The following is an 18,902-nucleotide window of genomic DNA, read 5'->3' on the forward strand; positions in this document are numbered from 1 at the left end:
TTATGCAAACTCTCTCCTCCCTTCAGAATTATGTTACTTTGCTTCTCTGGTAGTAAAAGACTATAGCCTATTATCAAATCCACAGTGCAAAATGTATCTTGTGATTTTTCCATGAATTGCCGGCTATTTCCAGCACCATCACTGGGGTCAGAGCAGTGGGAGGCTGTCAACTTACATTTGAGTGGTGCTTTCAAAATGCATGACATTGTGAGTATATGATATGATAAGCATACCAACTAGTTTCCTTTGGAAATGCTGAACAAGCAGGTGATGGAGTCATTCAAAATAAGGGATCAAGCTATGTGAGTCTAGGCTTTATCAAATAACAGTCCTTGTATATAAATTGTTACATGTGGCGTTTAAATGTATCTAAGTATCCAGAATGAAAGCCTCTGGGGTCTTTAGCTTCCAGCATGACTTAAGTGTAATGCGCAAAATAACAGGTCATGAATTCCTTCAGCACTATTCAACTTCCTGCATAAGTCTTGCTGTATTAGCAACTTGTATCATTCCTGACAAAGAGAGGATAATTGTGGCTTACAGTTCCATAGGGATGATATGCAGCGGTGATAAAACAACTGGTCACACTGCATCTATAGTCAGGAAACAAAGAATGATGGGTGTTATTAGGTCCAGGACCCTAGTCCTACCTTATTCAAAGTAGGTTTCCCCACTTCAATTAACCTCATCTAAAAATCCACAGAGAAGCCCAGAGGTTTGTTGCAATGTCAGTTCCAAATCCAATCAAGTAACCACTAAGATCAGCCCTCATACTCACCCTGCTACCTAGTCTCAGGCAGCGTTTTTCTAAATGATTACAAGTTAGCAAGCCTAAAACACAGTGTCTAAAACACTGCCTCAAATCTGTAGACTTCCATACAGCATAAAAAGATGTAAATATCTAATCCTAGCACTCATGCGACTCATATTAACAGGATTTCCTTGAACCCTGAGATGCAGACCACTGCAGTATTTATATTATTAATTGTTGAAAGCAATAAAGAAAGGACCCTGTCTAATGTTTGTCTTTGTTTTTCCTCAATTATTCTCTCGGCAATGCTGCGTTCCTGCAGCTAAATCTACTTCATATTCTTTAAAGGCCAAGGAAATGAGTATTTCCCTGAATTCCCCCAAAAGGTAATGGTTTCTGAAGATGAGAATTCAGGACTCACAGCACCAAGAACTTTTAGTTTTTAGAACTTGTGCCATGGGTGTAGAAATCCATTGAATTTTATTTAGCACACATTTCTTGATTACCTACTCAATGTTGTATTTATCTGCTAGGGATAAAATGGTGAACAAGGCAGTCCTTGATTTCAGAAGGTTTCAATTCTAGTATAAGACAGACAAGAAACAAACAAGTGAAAGCACTGTGATGAATGATTAGGCATGCAGGTAAGGGGAGTGAGTATGATAGGAGGTGTTTTCTTGTACAAGGTAAGGCTTCCAACACATGTGTCAGATTATACCATATGGGAAAAGAGAGTTCTAGGCAGACTCTGAGGGTAAGTGTCAAACTACTGGAATACCAATATGTTTGACACATCCAAGAAATGGCAAAGAAGCCAGAGTGTCTCCACTGGTGTGGGAAAGTGATGGTGTGGTAACAGAATTTGAGGGGACAGCCAAGTCAGCTCTTAAATGACTATGTTAGTGATTTGGAATGAGGTTGGTTCCAATGAATATTTTATGGGTTGTATCTAAAATACACAACTATACAAAATCCTTTAAATGTTCTCATTTTCAGATTCAAGTAAAGAACCAATAGCAACTATTTTACGGAGATCCAATAATAAATTGGCACGGAACGCTTAGTTTATTCTAGACACTTGTAAAGACTCTAGAAGACATATGCAGCCATAATGTGGCCCCAGTCTAGTAATAAGCAAGGAGAAATCAACAAAAATCTATGTCCAAACAAGATAGCAAAGTGACCACTGTGCTATCAGGCCCCTTGTCCATCTTGGCCTTAAACTACTTTTACTGGCAGCATCAACCACATCAATACCCATCCTCCTTTTCCTTTATTGCCACAATTCTAATCATTCATAGTCCAACTCAAATGCCGCATCTTCAATGACTTTTATTTAGACCCTCACCTAAAGAGTAATTATAGTTCTTATTTCATTATTCCATACCAGCCTTCTGATTCTTTTACTTTGCTATCTTGTTTGGACATAGATTTTTGTTGATTTCTCCTTGCTTATTACTAGACTCTTCTACTGGGCACTTTTACCCATGGATTATTATGGAGATGATTTCCTCCTAAGCTGTACAGTTTCACTGAAGCAGCGATTTTATACAATAACAGTGTTAAATAGGATTTTGATGATTGAGGGTTTTTAATAAATACAGAAAGGGAGTATGAGAGGTTAGTTTAGTGGAAAAATTAAAGGTAGGATAAAATGTTGCCCCTGCCTCTGATAAAGCAGAGGCTACAGAGGGTAACAAAATAAAACAAGGAAGTGTCACACAACTAGAACACATGAGTTTCTATTGAGGAGTGGCGCAGACTGTGGTTTAGGTTAATGATTAAGGAAAACAGTTGAGTCCCAGGAGACAAGCTAGTTTACATTCTCTTAAGCTTAAAGTCAGGAGATGTGCTCACAGGTTTCAAAGTGCATGAAAGCTGAACCAAAGCTTTGAAAATAACTTAAAGTTAGACTGAGATGTTTTTGTTAAATAGCTTTGAGGTGAACACCCCAAGAAGACAATTCAAAGTTCTAGAAAGGTACACATTTGAGTGAGGAACTCTTTAAGGTCAGAGAACAAGAACAAAGCAGCCCAATTATCACTAGCAGACATGCCTTTCTTGCTAGGATTGGCTGATGATTAAAAGTGATGATTAATTCCATAAACCCATTTCTGCCCTCAGTCTCCTGATTTAAAACTATTGATGAGTGGATATGCATACTAGAGATTTAAAGCAGAGCTGACTGTTTTCATGAATAGAAGTTTAGGTTTGTGATTCCTTTAAGATTCCTTATAAGGTTATCTTTCAAGGTAAGTAATAAACTGATTGGTCCTTTCTTCAAAGCCACACAACATAACCTGCCAGTAAAAGAACTGACTGAGAAAAATATCTTGCTTGATTACACTCTGTTAACATATAACAAGTTGCTTGGGTATGAATGTACTTGGGTTGTTGGTAATAATTTGTTTTTCACCTGTAATACATAAAGTGTTTAATCATGTATGGGATGTTGATAACATGCTGTTTTTTACTTGTATTCATTGTAATCATTCACTTAAAAAATAGAATGTAACCACATTATAATTTCTATATAGCCTGAAAGACTTTGTTGGGGGTCTACGAGTGTAGAGGAAAAGAATAAGAAGAATAAGGAAGGAAACCATCAGGAGAGTGTGTGACTGTCTTTACCTTACCCCTCAGATAAAAAGGTCACAATACTCTGACTTGGTGGATTTCCCTTTGATTTTTGTGCTGCTGGAGGCTGTCCCCCTCTCCCCCTCAGGTAGGGGAATACTACATACTGTGGGTCACCGGAAAATCTATCAAAAAACAAACAGCACAACCTTCTGTGACCACATGTGCTACTCTGCTATCACAGATATTTGTACAGATTAACTAGTTTAATACTGGTGCCTTCTTTAGGAAGTTGTAGTGTGTGGCAAGAGCAACACAATATTTGCTGTGCTTCTATCAAATTAATGTTAGTTTAACATTCTACCGTTAGAGCAGAGATGGCAGGCTGATGTTTTTAGAATGATTTACACTTTTAAAAGCAGGGTGACTTTTCAACTCCCTTGATATTAAGAGTAAGGCCTAAGCTTTCAAGGATGGGTACCTTACTTTGTAGAGATTATATATTTGTACCTAGTTGTTTCTGATGTGGTTGAAGTGACTGGCTTAAGGAAGACATGGGTCACATAAGTTCACCCTTCTCTTAGCCACAGATTAAACCCTCAGCCCTGGCTAAGCACGAGACAAATGTGTCATGAAAAAGACAGAGCACCCTGCTGGACTGTGTCCGTCACTTAGCAGGTAACCACCAGAAGGGTGACTCAAAGGCACATGCTAAAAGCACTGAGGAAATGACTATAAGTTGACCTCTGTTCATATTCTTATGCCTGTCGACTGAACTTGAATTTTAAAAAATTTCATTATATTTTTACTTGTGTGTGTGTGTGTGTGTCTGTGTGTGCACATGTGTGGTTGTCTGCATACCATAGTGTATTATAGAAATCAGAAGACAACTATGGGAGTTGTTCCTCTCTTTGCACCATTTGGGTCTCAGGAATTGAGCTCAGGTTGGCCATAGACAAGTTAACCCATTGTAACGTCATCTTACTCCATCCTGAATTTAAACTTTTAAGTGTTAACCTCTAAGTTAAGATTCTTCCATGTTTACTACCTGATGAAACCTCATATTTACATGGTAACTTATATGTCGATTCATAAGAACTTTTCAACTGACCCTAATCATATTATAACTTCCAATGTGATAAAATATAGACCTTGAAACACTTAAGGAAAGCATAATGTGATCAAGGTGCAGGGAAGTGGGAGGGAGGTTTGAAGAAATATTGTGGGTCAGGACAAGCAGCTCACTTTTGGCCAAGGTAAAGCTCAATTTGACAATGAGAATACAAAGCAAAGTCAATGTGCACGCATCACCCCTCACCCTCTTCATCTAGCACCCCTCCCTCAATCCCTGCTCTCCTTGGCAACCACTTTAGATGTTCTGGCCATGACAGACATGCAGCCATCTTGCCCTATGCCAGAAAAGCATCTAAATACAAGGCAACTCTTGTGAGAGAAGACCTGCCCCGCGAATGGTAATCTAAAGTTGCCTTGCCTCCAGCTGCTTTGTTGTGTTTAGACTGTCCTTTGCGTGTCATTTGTTCTGTACGCGTTTGAGAGAGGCTGGCAACAAACTGATGGGAATCTAACTGTTGAGAGAGGTGAAGGAATGATGTTTTAAAGGCAAACACTGAGGTTTCTCAGTCAGAGAGAGCCACAGCTGCTACAGATGCTGCTGTAATGGACACACGGGGAGCTGGGAGCAGAGGGGAATGTCAGTTCAAGATGAGAGGTTGTTGACAGAGAAAAACAACCACTCAAGATGAAAACGGAGATGCCCAGGCAGTGAGAAGAGAAGGGGGCCGATTCCTCTCAGTATGAAGGCTGGTTGAAGGAAGTGCTGAGTGCCAAACTAAACTGTTGTTAAGACAGAAAGTGGGAGATGTAGGACACTTCCGCATCAAGGCCAAAGAGACATCGCAGCAGCAGTGATGCCTAGGAAAATGTAACCCACAAGCTTCACTCTCTGAGCAAGCTGTGCTCATCTCCTTTGGAAGCTAAAGGAGTTGGTTTCATGCTAGATGACCTTAAATGACCTCTGCTTGGGAGCCTTTGATTCAAGAAGTCTTTGCCAACCCCTGTGGTTTTTACAGCATTACTAATGACAGGGACAAGTACCAAAACATTTTGACCAGCTGCCCAAAGTATTTGAGAGTTTAAAAATAAAGTTTAGTTGATTGAAAATGTCATCTAAGTGTCAGCTACCCTGGAGGTCTTTTTATGACCCACATATAGAAGGGTCCATGAAAACAGAAACATATTCTAAAAGTGCCTAACTCAGTATCAGCAGATCCTGTGAAATGGTGAATAAAACCCTGACTCAAAGTCAGCATGCAGCTTGAAGAACAGTGGGACTTGGATTCAGTGAGATTTCAGAGGAAGTCAGGCAATCACAGCCCTACCTGGCCTTTATAGCCAAAGAAACGCTGGGAAATCAGAGGCATTTCCTTGCTCAGTGAGCTCAAAGCAAGACCAATGCTTCCTATTACATAGAAAACTTACAGGAAGCCAACCTACACTGGCCATTCAAACACTATTTATTGAGGTGCCACTATGTACTGGACCCCATCCTGGGATTTAGGACACTATAGCAGAAGACACAATGCCTTTGGTCTAAATAAGTACCAGCAAGATTTCAAAGGACTGCAGTAGATATCCTAAAATGGGCAATGGTGCTTTTCAGATGCCAACCAGTTCTGGTCTTTTTAATCACTAGGGGACTCTAATAAATAGCCACCAGAATGTAACCATGTAGGAATGCACCTATATTTTTGGTGATGGTAAAAGTTAGGTTGTGGCATTACTTTGAAAGAATATTCAAGATAATTGTGTTTAAAAGGGAATCCTCTCATATAAACATGGTTGTCCCTAAATAACAAAATAGCCTGCATTGAGGTTTTTTCCTTTATCTCCTACCTTCATTATCACTGATGACATTCCAATATATAATAGCAAAACAAGAGAGAGAAAAGAAGTGACTTGGCTGTATTAAGATAAAGTATTTAGGGTCTCGGGAGTTCAGGAGGAATGCACAAGACATTTAGACTTCCCGCTTTTCCCTTTCCTTCCCTCCTTCATACTCTCTGTAATTTACTTGTTAGCACTATGAGCCTCAGCATCTACAGAAATTCAATCTGAGTCTGGGGCTGTAGCTGCCTGAGTAGTCCTGACAACTCCCTCCATTTAACAAGGCCCTCTTTCTAACTCTGAGAAACAGCAATGACAGCATGGAACACATAGTCAATGAGGGGGCTTCCAGGACCCTGAGCATGAGCTTCTGAGAGGTCTGGAGGCTCAACCTGCACTCACGACACATCCTAACCTCCATTCTTGTCCCCCCTTAACATTTGTGATCATCATAACCCTTTCTCACTTTGCTATACAAACTTCATAAAATAGATTTTTACAAAGGGAAAGCAAATACATATTTATTTCCTGTGTGTTCTTACAAAAGTTTCTGGAACCTTCTAAACTTGTCATCCTACTCAGAAACTACAGATGTATATTACTTTTTTCTTATTGGGATGTGCTAAGGAGTGAGAGACAGACTCCATTTCCCTTTCAAACACTGTCTAAGCTTTTACATTCCACTCTAGATAGCTTTCATTTGTCAATCAGATCAATGGGCAGACTTTCCCTCTGGCTTCTGACCTCATCTTGAAGATGGAAGACAATAGAGGGACTTGGAGAAGACGAAGTGTGGTCAAAGTATTTTTCTCTCTCTGAGATGTCATGTAAGTGATTGGCCAGTCCACTGAAGGCCACAGATCTTCTTAGACAGCTGTACCTTCTTTGATCTCTGCTACTGTCTTCCCTCATGATGCTCTGTGCTTGGCATTGGCGAAGGCAGAGGCTACTAGTCCTACCCCATGACTAGTTTCACTAAAACAACCTTGACACACTTTTATGAATAGTTTCTTTATTGAGTTCCCCTTGGCTACCCCCATTGAAGTGTGCTATCTATTTTTGTTTTGTTGTTGCTGTTTTTCCTAGGATCCTGGTTACTATAACATGTGAAATCTCTGGCATGCTTGACTTCTTAAAAGGGATGACTACTGCCAGCACATAATAAACACTGATGTCTCTGTTATGCTTAAAGTTGGTGAACTCGGGAGAATCCTTCCATTCCTTCTACCAAAGTTTCTTATGACTGAGGGCCTTACTCTTCAAGTGCATTGGAGAAGCAGTGTAATTTGTGTTCCTTTGTTAACAAAATCACAATATGGCAGGGTGGATTTACTACTCGCGTAGCTAGGACATGCCATGGCCTAAGAAGCCTGTGTCCTGACTCCTCATGGAGGCTGTTGAAATGTCACCTGCTTCTTCTGCTCAACCTGGTGCTGATGTTGACAGAGGAGGTAAGAGCTATGAGGAAGGAATACTTCATTTTCCATGGGAACCTCAATGGTTTCCTTTTTTAAAACCCCTCTAATGCTCACACAGCTGCATGGCCGTGTGAGGACCTTCAGCCTTCTTCTACACTTCACCGTCTCCTGTATTTCCAGCACTGATTCATCAGTGCCTCTAATGTCTGGCCGTGGAACAACCCTAAGAGGTTTGCAACTGTGTGCAGTCAGGGAATTTCTCTAGGAAGCGCACCTGATACTTTGCAAACAAAAAAAGTGCAAGCTTTGTGGGTGAACTGGTTCGCTTACAAGAATCTTATAGACAACATCAAAAATGCCAACTTACAACCAAAGGGTAAAGATAGTTTATGTTTAATATACCCCAGTACCAGGCTACAAAAAAACCTGTAATTCTGCAAGTGGCTTATTAGGGTAAGATTTGCTGTGTATACTTCTAAAATATGTGTTCTGTCATTTCTAAGAAAAGTACTACTGTGCACTGATGAAAACAGCAACAAACATAATTTTTATTTATATGTTCAAATCCTCCCATATACTCCTCCCTGCTTTCCTTGAAAGCCATGGTCTCTTTTTCATTAATTGTTATTGCCAGTCAATACGTATTTGTATATGAACATATATTCCTAATATATACTTGTTGAGTCTGTATAATATTACTTGTATGTATGTGTTCAAGGCTAACAATCAATTAGTGTGCATTTCCCTAGGGAGGGTCCCCTCTCCCACTCACAGCTTTACTCATTTGACTGTAGTTTGTGTGGGTAGAGTTGAGGCCTCATAGCTTTTCCCTGTCCAGTTTGGAATGTTCGTTGATGTCATCCTTGCTCAGCTCACATTTGGTGGTCATAAAAAATATATTTAAAAAATAAAGAAAAATGCCGGAAGAAAGAGGATAGATTTTACAACAAGGTCTTGCAAACTCTGACTCTTCTGTCTATTTGCTAGGTGATCTGATACACAGCCATTGGAGTTGAGTGTCATCCTCCTCATCAGAAGAAGATTAGCAGTGTCATAGGTCAGCAACACACCCCCAAAGTCAGTTCAGAGACTGGCAAGTGGAGTTACCCAACAAACAGTTATTCCAACAAACTTGATTTTGTTGTCCACAGCTCAATGTGCTACAAGAGAAGAATTCAAAAGAGGAAAGTAGTGAGGCTCACTAACAGGAATATGGCCAATTAGAAATTGAGTTTCAGTGTCCTATAGTATCGTCTCATATGCTTTCTCAGCCCAGGATAATAGCTCAGCTGTTTCTGTTTATGACAGGGAAGTGCATAATATCCTCAGCCAATTTGACACCTCCAGAGTGAGCCAGAGTTCCCATCAGCGCAAGAGAGACTGTGTCACCTCCCACATCGAGGACTCAACCTGCCCTTGCACTGTGTGTTCCTGGGGGAGTGTCTGCGTCCCCTGGCTCAAGAGCATCTGGAATAGATGGAGTGGGGGGCAGCATATGTGTGGGGGGGACTTTATGTTGCTTTTATTGAACTAGTGAACTTCATGGAGTATTCTTCTTTTTATTTTTTAATTTAAATTCATCTACGGTCAAAACAAAGAGATGCACTTGGACGTCGTTTGGCAAGTATCTGGTCTGCAGGCTCCTCTGAGCTCTTGGTTGTTGGGTGAGTGCGGTCAGGTGATTAAATTCCCCTTACTATCCTCACCTGAGATAAGAAGAGAAGGAAATAATTCTGACATCTCGAGGTTATAGGTGAAACTCGTGTGAGCTAGTATATGCAAAAGACCTTGGAACATAAAATAAACTGCCTGTTTATGTTTGTTATAATTTCCCAAACTTCTTCATTAAACCATTTTCATAGTTATCCCTCATTGGGATTCTCTGGCAAAACTGAGCTTAATTTCCTTTGTGGTAATTATGAGCAAGAATTGAGTGTGTCCACATCATCCTGACAGAGCATTTTTAATCCAGAGCCTTCACCATTATTTGCTGTTTCCCACAGCCTATCTTGTTGCCCTAGGCAGTTCTTGAAGGCTCTCTACTGTTTAACACATGTCCTGCAAAGAATGATTCCTCCCCTCTCCTCTCCTTTTATTCCCTCCCCCTCTTCCTTCTTTCTCCTCTTCTTCATCTGTTATGGTCTCTTTTAGCCTCAAGAACTAACATCAAGAATCAAACCTAAGGAAGAGATGCAAAGTTGTTCATTTTCATCACTAAAAGACCCAAGATTGACCGCTGTGTGGAAAGCATGGGACTGACCCAGACCCCCTGAATGTGGGTGTCAGTGAGGAGGCCTAGGTAATCTGTGGGGCCTTGGGTAGTATTTATCCCTGGCGTACAAATAGACTTTGAGTACCCATGCCACAATGAGGGATGATCTCTCAGCCTGGACTCTTGAAGGAGGGCCTAGACCCTACCCTGGATGACATGACAGACTCTGGAGATCCACCATGGAGGGCCTCACCCTCCCTGGGGATCAGAGTGGAGATTGGTTGCAGGACTGGGGAGGTCTGATGGGGAGGGCTGGGAAGGGGGAAGGGAGAGGGAGCTGTGATAGACATGTGAAACAAGCTTGTTTCTAAACTAAATTTTAAAAAAGGAAGAAAAAAAGACTTAAATTGTTTGCTTAGAGACCTAGTGGTGATTGGGCTTTGTTTTTCTGAACACGATAATATTTTAGAATCAACAGCTCGAGCGGTGCAGGGTAGTGCAAGCCTGTCTGTAAAGCCAGCACTTGAAGCAGAGGCAAAGCTTTGGAGAGACAGTGAAGGTCTAGTAAGAGAAGACTCTAGCTCAAGAGCAGAGTCACTGGCCGGGGTGGAGACCTAGGATTCAGTTGGGTTGGGCCAATGACTCTAGAACGGAGTAATCCCTAGGAAGGCAGATTCACCTAGGTCCTGCGAGAGATACATGAGATAATCGATTCCCTGGCCAGAAGCTATGGAGACCATTTTTATCCAACTATCATAACAATAATTTACTGTTACATCAGAAAGACAGTGTATGGTGGCTGAATTTGAAGGGGAAAAGGAAACCTGAAACTGTATTTAAACAAAAATAAATAAGAGGGGGGAATCTTGAGAAAATTATTTTTCTATGAAAGATAACCAACTAACCAGCCTAGGACTCCTATTCCTACCTCCAGCCTGTGAAACTCTTGTCTGTTTGCCCAGCTCCTGGTGCCAAACATTCCTGAGATCTGACCCTGTCACATCCTTTTCCTTCTTGCCAATCACTTCAGATCATGAGGTCAAACTGCCTCCTTCCCATCTCCTTGTACTTGCTCACCCAGGTGGAGTCTGAGCATGTTATGTTATGGGGTGAATCCCATGAGGGACCAACATACCAGGCAGGCAGAACTTAATTATGTGGGGAGTTTACTAGGGGTATGAAAGGGAGTGGGGGAGGGAAGGGAGAGAGGGAAAAAGGGGGAAGAGAGAGAAAGGGAGAGATGAGGCAAAGAAAGAAAGTAGGTACAGCTTGTCTCTTAAAGGGAGCTTTTGTGGCTGTGTACAGAGACAGGGTACTGCTTGCCATGCCCAAGGGTGACAAACTCTGGTAGGTCCTCAAGGGGCGGGGCCAAGGAGTGGCTGGATACTAACAGAGTACCCTATTGCAAATGTAAAAATTACTTTACAGAGTTCCTTTTGCTTTGTTTGTGTGTCTCTTTGTGTAACACCAGCACTATTCTTTTCTAATGTAAGGATGAAGAGTTCAAGGCCAACCTCAGCTACACAGGAATCCAAGGCCAGCCTCATCTACATAGGAGTTCAGGGCCAGCCTCAAGTACACAGGTGTTCAAGGTTAGTTTCAGTTACACAGGAATTTGAGGCTAACCTGCATGAGACTGGAGAAAAAAAAGTAATTACTGATTTTAAAATTCCTTGGGTTATAAGTGCTAAGTTATAAAGGATTCAAACTTAATTTACAAGCAGTTTTGGCTAAGAAAATTGGCAACAAACTTCAAAACTTTACTAAGAAGAGTTTATACAGATTTTAGTCACTTTTTCCGAAATTGTGTTTTATTTTCCTTAGTGACTCTTGCATCATCATAGTTAATTGCTAAAACAATAGTTATCCTACCTATGCCCTCTTCAAAGAAATCCAATTGTCTAAAGGAAATGCAACAAATGAATCATTTTTTTTTTATTATTAAATCAACATTCTTCGAACTCCAACAGGCTCTTCAAAATGACCTCTGGTTAATCTTAAAGAGACCAAATATGTCTAAAAACACAGCCTTTTAAGGAAACACAAAGTCCCATGCAATTTGTGTTTATTTAAATAAACTAAAAGACAGATCATTCCTATCCACAGACTACTGTTAACCTTGCCTGGAAGAGTGATGATTTTTAGAGTTATGATTGTTAATGGCGTTTGAATGCAGCCTGTGCAGGCCTTTAACTCCCCAGTGTACAGTAAGGTTCAGCCCCTTCCAGATGGGAAAATGATAAGGACTCTGGGAAGACAGCAGGTCATTCTTGGATAACTGCCAGGAGCACGCAGCCAAAAGAATCATGTAGGGCTGTGGTGCTTTAGCCAGCATTTTTCTGTTTTAATTTATCAAGCCGACGCTTGTTGACATGAAAGTGAATGAATCTGTTATACAGTGGGCTCTAAGAAGCCAGCTCAAGGCTTTAGTGTGGAAGAGAGCTGACTATAAATAACAAAGGAGATACGGGCTCCCGTCCCTCTGCCAGCACCTGCTCTCTGTGTTTGAGATGCATAGACAATTAACCCGAATCCCAGCATCTCCATCAACTGGAAGGGGGCCAATTCTCTGAAATATTACATCCCCTCCAAAATCTGCTGTAGTTGATTACCAAAGGGTTAATCTTCAACCAGTCATTGTACTGTTTTGCTCCATGAGGCTATATTTATCTGTTTAGCAAATATAATAAAGTAACTGACAGAAATGGCAGGTGTGACTGCTTACTCCTAGGACATGGCAGTATAGACAGGAAAGGTTATCGCCATCTCCTTTTGTGGGGGCGGGGGTGGGAGATGGGGAGAGGGAAATGTCCAGGGAGCTGGTCAATAAAACAAAAATGAAATAAATCCCAGACTAGTATCTATAAATGAAGTATCTGCATTTAGCTGAAGCAAATAAATTGGACTTTATAGGGAAAACAAGATACCAAAAAATTCCACTGTGAGTGAAAAGGAAAAACAAAACCAAAAAAATAAAAATAATAAAAACAAAATCCAAAATAAAAACAGCTATCCTGAGGAAGATTAAGTGCTGTGTTCATCTGCTTGCAGGGCCAAAGACCCCTCCTTGGTGAGAGTGCCTGTAACAAGCCTGCACCCAGTGCTATGGCTATGACTCCTGGTTGACTCTTTCTTCGGTTGAAAGATGTCACACTTTCAACACTAGAATCAGCTGCCGAAGGAAGGGAGGAACAGCACGCACTGGGCATGCATATGCTCTCTGGGTTAGCTCCTTTATTGAAGCCCAGTGAATTTCCTCAGAACTTGCTTATCATTGATTATTTCTTCAGAACTTGGTTAATTCTTTATGCTTATCTTCAAACAATGTTTACCAGAAGCTTACTTAGGGCAATGCAGAATAGAAGGGTCTGTCAACTTTACAATTTGATAATCCAAGTGAACACATCAAGTTTTCACCAGTCTTTCCTATCAGAAAAGGAAAGGCAGGTAAATGTAGAATGAAGTGCTTATGACACAAATATAGGATGGATATTTCTATCCAGGCAAGAATCAAGCATAATGCAATTGCCTTTTACTACCATCATTCTCTTTCTAATTTATAAATCCACTGAGATCTTCTAACACAGAAACTTAAATGCCACTTAGTTTATCAATAATTTATTGCCTTTACTTATTTAAAATAATGCAATTGCAAGATATTGTAGCTTTGTTCAATTTAGAGTACATGTTTGCTACCCCATAATATGTACTACGTACAAATCATAACTAATAAGTGTACATACATCCTCATTAATATGGACAGACACATCCCAATAGTAGTCCTAAACAGAAAGTCTGCACTAGCATTCTTTTAAGGGATGCTTATACTTTAAGTTGAAATGTTTTCAGTCAGTTGGAAGATGAAAATAAAAGTCCTTAATAAGTTGCAAAAAAATCTGTTCTTAACAATACAGACTTGGTGCTATCTGTACTTCTTATAAAAAGAAAACAAAAGCCTTAAAGTCTATAAAATAAAAGTATAATACCAAATTAGCCTGGAAAAATAAATACTAGCTGGAAGTTTCTCAGGGAAAAGACTGATTCGTTCTATGAGGTAATAAAAAGCATGCCTGTACTCTCACCAATTTCACCTTAACAGCAGCCTAGGAAGATGTGGAAACTATCATCCAGAGGACAATGCAGAAATGGATTTAGATACATATGGCCATTCCATAAAGAGAGCACTTGGAACCAATGGGGGCAAAGACAAAGTTTTCAATAAATCTGTGATAACTATGCAGTCCTATGGGAATAGTAATACCACAATCTCCACACACTTCCCAGATTAAAATAAACTCCAGATGGATCAAAGATTTGAAGTAAACATGAAGTCATAAAAGTATTCAGTGAGAATGTGCTTGGATTTATTTATAACCTGGAGATGGAGTTGGTCTTTCTACACAGATACAATATTGGGAAGGCACAGCTTCAACAATTTACTCTACTATGAAAAAAAAAGTCAGAACAGCTGAAAACCTTATCAACAGAAAGATATGTAGCAACAAACAAAATGGTGACCACTCCCCCTTCATTTCTTACTTAAAAAAAGCCTTATAAATAGATTTCAAAAAATAGCAAATAAGGTCATACTCATATAACAAGCCAGACATGATACGACACCTGCCTGTAGTCTTAGTGTGGAGGAGGGTGAGGCAGGAGGATCAGAAGTTCAAAGTCAGTTTTGGATATATAGCAAGACTCTGCTTCAATATTAGTGATAATGAATAAAAGGGCATTTCATAAGGAAAAACAAATTTCAAGTTGTCATATGAAAAGTCGCAACTTCCCTGATCTAGAAACATATTTGAATTAAAACAAGAAATAAAAGATAATATGCATGTAAGGCCACATAGTAATGGTAACAGCTGTAATACCAATTTGGAAATGTAATAAAATTCAATACTGTCAAAATACAATTTACAGGCAATCATTGAAACACCAATTGGTGAAAGATTTGTTAACTGTGTTCTGTTCTCTAAATAATGCAATAATGTTTAGCTAACCAAGTATAGAATCAGAATTGAGCCAGGTATACCAGCATATTCCTGAAGTCCTAGCACTTGGGAAGCTGAAGCAAGAGGCTATCCTAAGTCGTGTTGTGAATCCTGGTCTTAGAAAGAAAACATTGGGATAGAGACAAACACTATGAAAATCTTATCACTTAATCAAATATGTGGAAAATTGTCGTATAAATATTTTTAGTAGTTATGAGGTGTGATATAGAACACCATGCACAGTGAAAGATGACTTTAGTAAATGATATCACTTCTATCACAGACATTTATAAAAGCTGAGCTTTAAGGAATATAGAGATTTTTTTTAAACTACGACCAGAGAAGAAGATGGGATTGCATCTCAGTCTAAGTAATGGCATATCCAAGATTGAGATTTTGAAACTTTTAGTCAACAGAGAAGAGCTTTGAGTCAACAACGAATAACACCAGAGTAACCACAAAGAAGGAGGAGGATAATGGCTTCACATCCCGAGGGCTTTACTTATTGTAGAGGATCCAGGCAACAAGGAAGCAACTGTTTACTGTGAATTTATCAGGGGATGTTAGGATTTTAATCTGAAGCGATCCCCATGGGATCATGCATTAATATAAGTTTACTTGGAGTCCAGATAATAGAGGTTCTGAAAACTTGGAAGGTACTCAGCTGGAGGAAGTGAGTTACTAGAGGCGGGTGCTCAGGAGTCCACTACTCCTGGTTGCTTCTGGTCTTACTCCATGATTCCTGGCCCTACAACAACAGATTGAAGCCCCTGAAACCAGGGGCTCTCATAAATCTTTCTTCCTTAAAATGCCTATGTCAGGTAACTTCGTCAAAGGAATGGAAAGGTTCCAAGTGCAGAGATGGAACAGGCTCTTCCCTGTACTAAATCACTGAAGTTTCTAACACATGCAGAACTAGGTGGCTTGAAAATGTAAGCAGCTCATCCAAGTTTTCCTGGTAACAGCCTTGGCATATATTGTGTAGATTTCATCATTTTTGAGAAAGAAAAGCACAACCTTAAACCACAGTAAACAAGACAGGAAAGTCAATAACATTCAAACCTAAGCCTATCTCCTAAACTGATGCTCTAACACCAGTTAAGTTCCTGTGCTGACACACCTCTCTCCTCTCTTCTCTTTTCCTTCCCTTTTCTTTCTTCTCCCCCTCTTCTCCTCCTCCTTCCTCCTCTTACCTTCTTCTCCTCACTTACACTGGCAAGATGTTGTCGGATACTGACAGTAAGGCTTAGTCTCCCCTTCCCCTATCCTGCTCCTCTCCTTAAGGCCTCTCAGGTGCCGGGTGATACAGAGGTAGCTTCATCCAAGAGAATGCTCCATGGGACATCAAGACAGAAGACAACTCTGCTTTTATGAACAAGCCTTGGAAAGCCCCTTGGCCATTCTCACATGTTACATGTTACATAAGGCAGCCTCTTTCAGTGGGGAATGCCTGTCCCAGGACAAACAGTAGAGAAAAGTTTGTGGAAACTTCTTTGAAAGTGATTACAGTCAATACCGTGTATCAGGGCACTAAACATTTCAATGCAGGAATAAACCAAGTAGAATGTAAGGCCCTATCCTAGTTGAGGGTCTTATGGCTGGGATAGATCATCATAACCAAAAGCAACTTGGGGAAGAAGGGGTTTAACTGGCTTAGACTTCTACATCACAGTTCATCACTGAAGGAAGCTAGGGCAGGAGACTCACAGCAGAAGCTACAGCAGAGGCCACGGAGGAGTACTGCTTCCTGGAATCCTCCCTATGCCTTGCTTATTTTACTCATATACCCCTTGAACATCTGCCTAGGGATAGCACCATCCATAGAGGACTTCCCCTCCCCCATCAAGGAAGAACCTCACAGACTTGTCTACAGGTCAATCCGATGGAAGCCTTTTCTCAACTAAATTCTGTCTTTTCAAACAGTTCTAGCTTTCATCAGGTTGACCAAAAAGACAGTCAGGAGAGTTTACTAAAACTTCAATCTTGAATAATTCTCTTAAATAAATGGAAAGATATACTGTTGGGGACTGTATGCTTGTGTCATCCCTAAATGTATATACCAAGGCCCTAGTCATTAGTAGGACGGCATTAGAAGATGCCACTTTGGGAGAAAATTATGTTGGAAGGCAGGGCCTCAAGATGGACTTAGTGTATGTATAGGAAGAAGATGGGACTATTTCCTTTCTGCCTATAAAGAAACTGCTATACACTTGTAGAAAAGGCCAGCTTCGTTGTCCTAATACCACCTCTGTCTTCAGGAATATTTTGAGGTGTGCTGAGAATTAAGGAATGTTTTAAGCAGCCGTCTGTTATCTGATGTCCCCTTACCAAATGTAGCACTAGCTTTAGTGCTGTGCTTAGTATAAACACTCCATAAATGTGCCTTACACTTACCACTTGGGAAATTTGAAATGCTGGTGTCAAGCACAAGCTTAGAGGGGCAGACTGCAAGCCTATGTTAGGAACATAACACAGCCAGCCTCACCTAAGGGAGAAAAAACTGCCCCAGTGGACTGGAAAACATGCTTGTTTAAACATATGTCTAAAGACTTGTGTGATGGGAATGATCTGGAAAATGGTGGTGATGTTAGCCTTCCAATGCTGCGGATAGTCTTAATGTTTCCAAACTGAACCTTTGAACATGGGGAAAATGGTAAATGATATGTTTTTAGTTTTACCCCAATTAAAAAAAGGTTGAAGACAAAAGCCAAATTTGGGGATATCTGGTAAAGTGCCGTTTGAAGGTTATAATTTAAAAACACGAGCATACACTTGTGTGTTAGCAGACAGTCTTCATTTCTGAGCGTAACAAAGAAAACGTAAAACGAGGGAGGGTTTATTCCTCTTCCACTTCCACCATCTGCTCACATTAGCCACAAAGAAACACCCTCATAAACTCCATTAAATTGCCAAGTTATAATTCAATGCAGCAGTAAGTCTTCAGCACAATGTACACAGTCGCCCAGTGACTGTGGCGATGACATCATTGTAATGGTCATAATTGCAGGACCATTTGGATATTTGATCATTCAAAACATCAGTAAAATAACTAGTCCTGATTTTTTTTGTCAACCTCTAAATACATGTATTCATTCCGTAGTCAAGAATCGGTGGCTTTCACAGAGCAGCCAGGAGCTGGATCCAATACCGAGGATCCAAAGCTAGGGGAGGGGGAGGCGCACAGGCTTCAGAGGGGCAGCAGAGGGAAAGCCGCCGCTCCTCGCACTTTGCCGGTGGAGAGGAGGAGATGAATGCACACCGAGCCAGCCTAATTACTAGAGGGTGGAAGGCCATCAAAATCAATTTGCAGCATGATGTACAAAGGTCATTATCAGCCTCAGATTCTCTCTGCCCGTTTAAAACACAATAAAAATAAAGCGAGGGCTTTAATAACTATGATTAGTAAGAAAAAAAGCATAGCATTGAGACATCTGTTTAAATATTTGTGCTACCTTAGTTTTACTCAAAACAGCACGGAAGATGAACGGTGAGGGTTTTTTTTTTTTCTTTTTGTTTGCTTTTAAAATCCTGACATTTTCTCCGCTGGTTGCCGAGATTTGTAACACAGATGAAAGCAGCTTCGAAATGACTGCCCTTTGAAATCAATAGCACGGTATTTGTAACGACTTTCTTTTTATTATAGAGCACTTCATTATTATTATTATTATAATTTTATGGGACAGTCTGGAACAGAATTCATCATTCACTTACTTGAAGCAACTCACTCACTCAATGGCACAGATGGCCTGATCCAGGAGACTTAATTACCCTGTGCTAGGCGGCTTTGAAGCTGAGTAAATGCAAGCCATGGGGGAGACAGGAAGCTAGGGCCCGTAACAGAGGCATGCTAGTCAGCAGGAAAAGTCTGTGCAAACCAGTGCTTTGGGAAACTCGGTTTTCCAACGCCTGGAAAGAAACATAAAGCTGGGTCTTTTTTCTTTTTGAAAAATTAATATGCTACTACCTTGCAGGGAAAAGTTTTTGATGTTTTAGCTGTGTCTATTTAAAACGAGTACATTTCACATCGACTTGATATGTACACACAA

This window comes from Mesocricetus auratus, unplaced genomic scaffold (genome assembly GCF_017639785.1).
Source record: "Mesocricetus auratus isolate SY011 unplaced genomic scaffold, BCM_Maur_2.0 Super-Scaffold_6730, whole genome shotgun sequence".
Lineage (NCBI taxonomy): Eukaryota > Metazoa > Chordata > Mammalia > Rodentia > Cricetidae > Mesocricetus > Mesocricetus auratus.